Consider the following 7606-nt stretch of genomic DNA (forward strand, 5'->3'; position numbering starts at 1 on the left):
GTTGTCAATTTCTTCCTGGTTCAATTTTGGGAGTTTATCATTTTCCAGGAATGCATCCATTTCACCTAGGTTGCTGAGCTTATTGGCATATAACTGTTGATAATAACTTCTGATGATTTTTTTTACTTCCTTGGTGTTCATTGTGATCTCTCCCTTTTCATTCACAATTTTATGAATTTGGGCTTATTCTCTTTTCTTTTGGATTAGTGTGGCCAATGGTTTATCAAACTTATTGATTCTTTCAAAAAACCAGCTTCTAGTTTCATTGATATGTTCTACTGTATCTTTGGTTTCTACGTCATCGATCTCAGCTCTAATCTTGATTATTTTCCTTCTTACGTGTGTAGCTGGTTTGATTTGTTGTTTATTCTCCAGTTCTTTGAGGAGTGGAGACAGCTGGTATGTTCTGGATTTTTCAATTTTTTTGAAGGTGGCTTGGATGGCTGTGTATTTCCCCCTTAGAGCTGTATTTGCTGTGTCCCATAGGTTAATCCAGGCATTCTTAAAGAAGGTGGTCTTTAGCTTCCAGGTGTTTGAGTTCCTTCAGAACTTTTCCTTGGATTGAGCTCCAGTTTCAAGGCATTGTGATCTGAGAATATGTAGGGAATATTCTCAGTCTTTTGGTATTGGTTGAGTCCAGATTCATGACCCAGTATGTGGTCTATTCTTGAGAAAGTTCGATGTGCACTTGAGAAGAATGAGTATTCTGTTGTTTTAGGGTGGAATGTTCTGTATATATCGATGAGGTTCCTCTGGTCCAATGTGTCATTCAATTTCTATATTAATTTTCTGATTTGAAAATCTATTTCTGGGAGAGGCGTGTTAAGATCTCCTACTATAAATGCATTCATAGCAGTATGTCTCTTTATCTTGATTAACAGTTTTCTTATGTAATTGGCTGCTCTCATATTGGGGGCATATATATTTACAATTGTTAGATCATCTTGGGGGATAGTCCCTTTAACAATGATGTAGTGTCCTTCTGTATCTTTGACTACAGTATTTAGTTTAAAATATATTTTATCTGATATGAGAATCATATTAGGCCTATTGGCATGACAGACGCTTCTCCATCCCTTCACTTTCAGTCTGGGTGTATCTTTAGGTTCTAAATGGGTCTCTTTTAGACAACATATGGATGGGTCCTGTCGTTTTATCCAATCTGCAACCCTGTGTCATTTTATGGGAGCATTTACACCATCACATTGAGAGTGATTATTGATAGATACATTTTTATTGACATTATGTTACCTTTGAAGTCTTTCTTTCTGTAGATTGTCTCCATATTTCTGTCTGATGCTATTCTGAGGATTTTTCCTCTTTTATAGTACCCCCCTTAATATTTCCTGCAGTGTCAGCTTGGTGGTTGCATAGTCTTTAAAGCCTTGCTAGTCTTGGAAACTCTTTACCTCTCCATCCATTTCGAATGTCAGTCTTGCTGGATAAAGTGTTCTTGGCTTCATGTTTTTCTCATTAAGTGCCCTGAATATATCTTGTCAGCCTTTTCTGGTTTTCCAGGTCTCTGTGGACAGGTCTGACGTTATTCTGATGGGCTTTCCTCTGTAAGTAAGGAGTCTCTTTGTCCTACGAGCTTTCAAGAGATTATATCTACTATTATGATTCCTCAATTTGACTATGAGGTTCCTTGATAATTTTTGGAATCTATGACCTTGGGTGGAGATAGTTAGTTTCTAGTACATGAACGCTGGTTCCATTCATGAGATTAGGAAAATTTTCATGAAGAACTTGTTCCACTATATCTTATAGAGTTCTTTCTTTCTCCTCCCCTTCAGGGATTCCAATAATTCTGATGTTGGAACGTTTTATGGCATCATTTATATCCCTTATTCTGTTTTCGTGGCTTCTAAGCTGTTTGTTCAAGGCTTCCTCCTGATTCATTCTCTCTATCAGTTTGTCCTCCAGATCACTTATTCTATTTTCTGTCTCAGTTACCCTAGCTTTTAGAGAACTTAGATTAGATTGGAACTCATTGAGAGCATTGTTGACCTCATCCCCAGTAGCTTTCAGTTCTGCCATTACATGGTGAATATCGTCCCTCGTGGCTTTCAGTTCTGCCCTAATCAATTCCATTTGGTCATCCATGGCTTTCTCTAACCTAGCTATTGCCTGGATAATTTTTAGTCTGAATTCTCTTTCCGACATATTGTCTATGCTGATAGCCGTTAGCTCTGTTGCAGAATGTCCATCCTCTTTTTCTTCTGTTGAGCATTCCTCCTCCTAGTCATTTTGGTGAGCGATGACTAAATGGATCTAGCTGGATATATCTACTGTGGTGCAGTCATGGTGCACCCTGGAACGTTTTTGAGCAATCAGGTTTCCCCACCAAATAAGAGAAAAAAGAAAAGGCAAAGGAAAAGATAAAAAGAGAGAGAGAGACAGGAAAAAAAGGGAAGATAAAAGAGAAGGTTCATCCCATATGGGCCCCAAGGTAAGATTTATGAAGTATACAAACAAAAACGGACAAACAAAAAGACTGATAAAAGTTTATGACAGAGAAAAAAAAAATATATATATATATATATATATATATATATGCAAATAAATGAAGAACATCGTCAAAAAAGAACCCCAAGTATAAGATTTATGTACTGTCATGACAAACACAAAAATATAGAAACACTGGTGGAGAAAAAGGTGGGATAGTGGTTATAAATTCTCAGTGTGGGTGAGGAAGGTTGTTTTGATTACCTTGAAGTTTAACTCTATATGAATATTAGAACATAAAACTAAAAAATGAATAAAGTAGACTAAACTAAACTAAAATTTAGAATAAAAATTTTAAAAAATAGAAATGCAAAAGAAAAACACAGGTGTATGTATCAAAAAGTTCATGTTAGAAGGTTATTATGGAATTTGATATACGGGACAGCTCACTGTGATGTTAAATATCTTAAAAAGTTATCTATATCAAAACATTGAACCAGAATAGTGGGAACAAGTTAAAAATAAAAGTTGTCCTATGAAATAGTGGTGGTTGTTCACTTGTAGTCTTTTTTTTTTTCTTTTTTTTTCTGGTTTGTTTTCTGTGTGGGGGGCCTGCCATTGGGTTTTCAATCAATGATGTTCCTGGAATTAAGTCCTCCCGCCACTCTCAAGGGGGTGGTCTCTGAGAAAACCAGTTTTTTTTTCAGGGTTTAGTTCTCTGGAGGTTTTTGTTTGTTTCCTTTTTTTTTTTTTTCTTTTTCTCCCGCCTTGACTACTTTTAATGGTTTTTGTAGGTTTAGAGGAAAGCAAACTGCATCCTGACCTCCCTCTCAGAGAGAAGCCTCAGTCTGGTCCTCTGTGGGTGTTGCAGATTCCACATAAATTTCCCCTGGGCTGCTGGCAGAGCAGTTTCCAAGTCGCGGTCCCTTGGGGCTGCAGGATCTTCTGCTTGAACCCAAAGCCATGGAAACGGCTGCTGTCTGGGCAGCTCCAGACCGTCAGAGAGGTTCCAAGCAGCGATCACACACAGATTTTCCCGCTATCCTGGGGAAGGGAGTGCCTGCTTTTTCTGGGTCTAAGAGTGCCAGGCTTTGTGCTCCTTTCTCAGGGTATGCTGTGGGTCATGCGTGTGTCTCAGGCTCTGAGAGCAGGGTGAGAGTCTGAGAGCACCAGGCTGGGCCTTCCCGCACCTCTTTCAGGAGAGGCAGAGGGGCGCTAGCCTCTGATGCTCTGTAGCACAGCTCTGCATTCTGCCATCTGGCATGGCTCCCAGGCCCTCACAGGAGCCAGACCTCATGCGTTCTCCAGCACGCTGGTGGCTCAGGGACCACGACCTGGTTTCTCTGCCACACTCTCTCTGGCTCAACACTAGGATTTTCTCTCCTGGGTCTGGGGACTTAAGCCCTTGTCCCTAGCCACCCCAATTCCCACAATTCGCCCCCCCCCCATGATCCTTTGCTATTTTGGAGTGCTTTCAACCAGTCTCCAAGTTAATGCTGGTCCCCAGATTCAGGGAACTCTCATATTAGGGGTATTACTTTCCAATCAGTCACCTCTGGTGGCTCCCTCCCCCTTTTGTTTATCTTCCGATATCAGTCCGATGTTCCCACTCCACTTTACCTGCCCACTGGCGTCTTCTGCCCCTGTAGTGATCCAGACGTGTATAATTCTGATCTCAGGCTGATTTCATGGGTGATCGGAGTTCTTTGGTAATCAGCTCACTTTAGGGTACAGGTTGAAGGGGCGCCTCCTCCTACTTCCCCTCCATCCTGTCATTTCCGTATTTCATTTTTGAGAAATTCCATACAATTTTTATTGTAGCTGTACTAGTTACTGGCCCAACAGTGTACAAAAGATCTTTTTTCCACATCCACATCAACACTTGTTTACTCTTTTGATCTCTTGTTTACTCTTTTGATCTAACGCACAGCACTGTTTTCAACTTGAAAATTAAGTAAGTAGTTTTTTTATAGTCCTACCATGAAAAAACATAGTAACTAAATTATGAGATAAAGGTACTAGCTAAATCTATGTTAGTAATCATATCACAATATATAAGTACTAAGTCAGCATGTTGTAGACCTTAAACATGTACAATGCTATTTGTAATTATGTCTCAATACATTGGAAAAAAAGCAAACATAGTTACATTTATCAGAGGATGAGGAAATCCTGTGTGTGGGATTGTATTTTGTAAACAAATAAATATATGCATGTTCATACCCCCAAAAAAAAAAAAAAACTAAACAGCACACTAATTTGACAAAGTAAATAATAATACTAAGTTGTGTGTACCCATACTGTAAGATATTTTCACAATAGAAAAAGGAAATAATAATAAAACTTTTCATTTAAAATAATACTTTCAAACAAAAATTGTCAACCTTATAATTAAAAATACAGTGTACAATAAAAACCAATATTCCTGTGAGAGAGAAAAGAAGGAACTATTAGCACAGTAAGTCAAAAATTATTCTGTCTTATAACGTAGACCAAATATAACACTGAGAATACATTTAAAGGAATTCTGTGTAGTTGTATTCAGTCTGAAATTTAAGCCAAGTGGTCTTGTATATTATAGATACCAAATGAGATTTATTTTTGTCATAATGACTCAAGCTTTCTTTGCTATTTTTCTTATTTTATATCTTCTCTTTTTTCATTAATGATATAAATTCAGTATGCAAGTGTATTTACTTCATTTAATGTTTGCTATTTTGTTTTAGGATGTGGTTCTCTTTAACTCTATACAATCATTTTAAACATAAGTTTAAATTTATTTTATAAATAACATGATCATGCATAGATTACATTTTTAGAATTAGATTATTTCTTTCCCAACATTATCATTCAATATTTAGAATTTTATCCAAATCACCATCTATTCCTATTGTAACTGAATCATTTAGTTCCTAATTTGGAGCAATGGAATTTGAATTGGTTTGATTAATTCCATACACAACTCTTCTAATTTTTGTCTATATTGTCCTCAGATCTATTTCATATGATTCCTTAAAAAAAAAAAACTGTCACAGCTTCTTATTTACATATACTATGGCTTTCCTTCTATACTAACTGTCATTTGTCTCCTTGTATACATAGGACTCCTAGTGAAACCCTAGAAAGTGTATACCCTCTATCATGTTACCTATTAAAAACCTATAGTCTTTATGTCTATAATTTTGAATACATTTACTTTTTATATAAAGAGAGAAACTATTTTGTAAACAGTATATCTGATTCTGATATATAATATACTTTGACATCATTATAACCAAGTTATCTAATCAATTTCTTCTGTGGATAAACTTTATAAATGGTATTTTAACAGTGCTGGATGTCGTCTTAAAAAAATACACATCTCTAGTACTATGTGACAAATATGAGGCTAGGAAAATTAAAATTGACTTTGATCACACTGGCAACTCTTCAGAGCATACAATGCCTCTCCTTTACTGTTTTTTAGGGCATAAACTTGTTTCTCAGCTCTTAAGCAAGTGAGGGGCTGGAATTACCAACCAGATTTGTTGTCAGATATACAGATAAAGTGAAAGCATTATAGATTTTCAAAGCATTTTTGTCTTAAATGGAACATGATAAAAAAAAAAATCAACAAAGATTTTGTTGATCCACACCTTCTGGCCTTCTCTGTGGTAGTTAAGGTCAGCCATCAGGATACCTATTTCCAAGATACCTTCAGAGTCAGCCAGTACAGTACTTTATCAGCATGTGGGAGATCCCCCTCACCAGTATGTGGTGACAGTGGACAGTGGACGCAGTATAACCACAGGAAGCAACCATGAAAGTAAAACATACAAAAGCAAAACAACAACTAAAAATAATAAAGCACATATTCCAGAGTTTGGTCCCCAGAACAAGCAAGTGTAAGCAGTGATGGAATGTTGCAGAGAAATTGATGCACTATGTTTGGCCCACAGAAGTGGACATAAAATGTGCCTGCAACATGAATGGATCCATAGATACAACCATTGAACCAAGATGATATCACCATCTGCACACAGGCACCTCTATTCATGATGGCCTTATAGTGCAGAGGACAGCAGATGGCAGCATAACGGTCATAGGACATCACCAGAAGGAGGGCAAACTCTGTGCCAGCAAAGACAAGAACAAGGAAAACCTTTGAGGCACATCCCACAAAGGAGATGGAATGGTTGTTGGTCAGAGTGTTCATGACAAATTTGGGGGACAGTGAAAAAGTTGTAACAGATATCAATCAAAGACAAATTTTTCAGGAAGAAGTACATGGGTTTTTGTAGTTGCTGGTCAATGGTGATGAGGGTATTAATGAGGAGGTTTCCCATCAGGGCCATCAGGTAAACCAGGGAGAAGAATACAGCATAAGGTCTCTGTAGCACCTGATCATCAGGGAATCCCATGAACAAGAATTTTGTTATTAGGGTCACATTCATTAATTTCTCAGACATGATGATTTTTTTTGAAACATAAGAACAATTTTCTTGCATCTTCCGGATATTTCTCCTTTTGTTGGTTCTATTTTTCACTGACCGTAAAGTTATTCCTGGGGTAAGGCATATCTTGCAAACTATTACTTCTTCAATACATGTAGAAAAATATTTTAAGATACTCATTAAAACAGTTTAGAATAATTTTTCATGTGATAACCTAAAATTTATATAAAAATATAGAGATATAACCTCCCATATCCATAAATAAGAGATTTTTTTTTACTTTGTGTTAATAGATTAAAAAGTAATGAAGGAATATGGAATAATCTGTAGTAATTTGTTTACTCATCCTTAGAAAATTACTTTAGTTCAATGTGAACTGTTATCTTCATGTATTTCAAGACTCAGTATAGATAACTAAGAGATTATTTCTCTCTTTAATTATCTCTAACCTTTTATAGCAGAGGTAACTGGAGAGGGGAAAGATGGGTAGAACTAAAAATTATCTTTTTATTTTCTGTCTGTGACAATAATAAAGACTAAGATAATAATTTGCATCTTCAATGTAATCAAGATTAAATTAAAGTCACTACTATTTATTCAAAGGCTTTAAGAAGATACTATGTGAGCTTTATTTTAGGTAAATAAAAAATCCTAGAAATACCTACATATTATTATTATTATTTATGTATTTTGCTTCAATAAGAGCACATGCCTCCTATGTAACTAAT

The 7606-nt window shown here is 36.4% G+C and overlaps 1 pseudogene across 1 annotated transcript; it reads right to left on the reverse strand.

Moving 5' to 3' along the window:
- Positions 1-6147: 6147 nt before the first annotated feature.
- LOC309861982 (olfactory receptor 14A2-like) lies at positions 6148-6893 on the reverse strand (annotated as a pseudogene). The gene has a single exon. The product of its transcript is annotated as an olfactory receptor 14A2-like (transcript).
- Between the last annotated feature and the right edge of the window lie 713 nt (positions 6894-7606).

The sequence above is a fragment of the Mustela nivalis genome, assembly GCF_964662115.1.
Source record: "Mustela nivalis genome assembly, chromosome: 3".
NCBI lineage: Eukaryota > Metazoa > Chordata > Mammalia > Carnivora > Mustelidae > Mustela > Mustela nivalis.